Source organism: Notamacropus eugenii, chromosome 6 (assembly GCF_028372415.1).
Source record: "Notamacropus eugenii isolate mMacEug1 chromosome 6, mMacEug1.pri_v2, whole genome shotgun sequence".
In the NCBI taxonomy this organism is placed as follows: Eukaryota; Metazoa; Chordata; class Mammalia; order Diprotodontia; family Macropodidae; genus Notamacropus; species Notamacropus eugenii.
The window spans coordinates 13,924,461-13,926,712 of NC_092877.1; positions in this window are offsets into that span (position 1 = coordinate 13,924,461).

Here is a 2,252-nt window from a genome sequence, read left to right on the forward strand (position 1 = left end):
ATCATATTATTCCACCCAGTGTCCCAGGAAAAGTCCAAATCATATGGTTTTCTGAAATTTCATTGTTACCCCCATCAATAATATTATTCATCATTTTGTCCCTTTGTGCAGGCACGTATTTAATCCAATTCACCCTGGCAACCTAGATTTCATACAAGATGACAGAATGACAGTGTTAGTGGACATCATAGGATCTCTACAGTAACTCATACCTTAACCTATGTAACCAGAGTTCTAAATGGTCATCTGACGTTCACTTAAAGACTTCCAGTAATCGATTAGTAACATGGAGTTCCTGAAGCATTTTATTACCTGGATTCCAATTGCTATGAAGCTTATGTGTTGGCTCAGTTTTTTACTCCTTAAAACAATTCAAAAGTATATCTTTGAAACATCTACCCATCAATCTTAGCTCCACACTCTTGAACCAAACACATTATCTTCTAAGTTCATGAAGACTCGTTCAGTGGCTGTTGTATCTTTTTCTTTTCTTCCAGACTAAACATTGCCAGTCTCTTTATCCCATCTTCATAAGTCTTTATCTCAAGTCCCTTCAGCAAACTACTTGCCCTCCTCTGAATATTCTCCAGCTTGGCAACATCTTTCCTATAAAGTAGCTTACATAGTAATCCAAATGACGCCACACCAATGAATATTCAGGAACACATATCTCTGACCTAGTCTGAGATACTATACTCCATTTAATGCATCCTACAGTCTCACGATAAATATTTGCAAAAAGAAAAACCAAAAGAATGAATGCTATAATATTTAAACCAATGTATGATTTACCTTAGAGACCACTAGCTTAGTGCATGGTGTGTGTGAATGAGAAAGAGCAGAAAGGGGAAGGGGATGTTGTGTTAGCATTAACATAGTAATACCAATAATGTATATATTTGATAGACTAAGGTGTCATCTAGCATACCAGAGGAATCAAACAATCAAGAAAAGTTGACCAATTATTTGTGATACTTTATTAAATAAAAATAAATTCACTGAAATTTTAGTTTGCTTCTGTCTCTATATCAATCCTCGTTAACTCTAGCATGGTACCATCCTATGTTATTGTTATTGTCTGTTGTGGTTGTCAAAGAGACAATAATTGACTTCACTAATATCTGAAGTAGAGGAAAATCTGGAAAAGAGTATTTACTACAGAGAAATTCGTGATGGACAGCAGCAAGGAATGTGTCACTCATGGAACTCAGAGTTCTTTATTGCTGTATTGGATTCAATTCAGTAAAATTTTATGAAAAGTCTCCTGTGAGCAAGGTGAGAAGCAGCATGCATAGTTTTAGGATAAAAGATGCCCCAAAATATTGCTCAGATAATAGTTTTGCGCAGTAAGAAATTTTGACAAGAAGGAATTCAGATGGACAGGTTTTCGCAGAGTCAAGAGCAGTGGGTTTCTCTATGGCATATCCTGTCTATGTGACCTTGCAGTCACTTAACCACTCAGTGACCCAGATAGATGCTCATTAACTTTGGTAGAGTTTTTCAGCAAGATATCCCTACACAAATAAAGTCACAATTGTAGTCAAACAAATAAACAAACAAAATATGAGGGATAAGATGATAAAATCCAGCTTAGCCCCTACGTTCTAGGAACAATATTCATCCCAGTAAAGTTAGGCTATTTTTTTTTTCCTTCAAAGGGATTGAGATCTTTCTTGAGAGATGATGAGTTCAGTGAACCAGAGGCTCAAACTGTTATTTCACTTTCTTATTGCCTGAGCACAAAGCAGCCAAAAGGAGCTCAAGGTACACAATCTAAAATGTGTGTGTTAGATCAGATGATTAACTCTGGCAGAGAGAGCTTCATTCAGCTGAATCAACTCTCAGAGGTTATATTGTTGAATACCCTTCCCCTGCTTCAGCTAAGTAAATCTCTTTTTGTTTATGGGCTGAATGACCTATTCTTGTCTGATTTTGTTCCACTAGCAAATTTAAATTAGCAGAAAATGAATCTGAATAGGGCCAGGATATAACACTCTGGCCTCAAAAAGCTTACAGTCTAACAACGATAAAATGTATACCCTAAAAGCTATGATAGGCTTTTATTATAAGTGCAAAGGAAAGGTTAAACATTTTTGGAAAAAAACTGAATGAAGAAAAATCACTTTGAGCTAGAAGAATGGAATGCTTCATTAAAGGAGGTGCTAACATTTAAATATACTGGCCAAAATCTATCAGGGTTTCCAAGTCAATGAGATATGACCGGGAAAGGCAGGGGGCTGGTCTGAATGTTG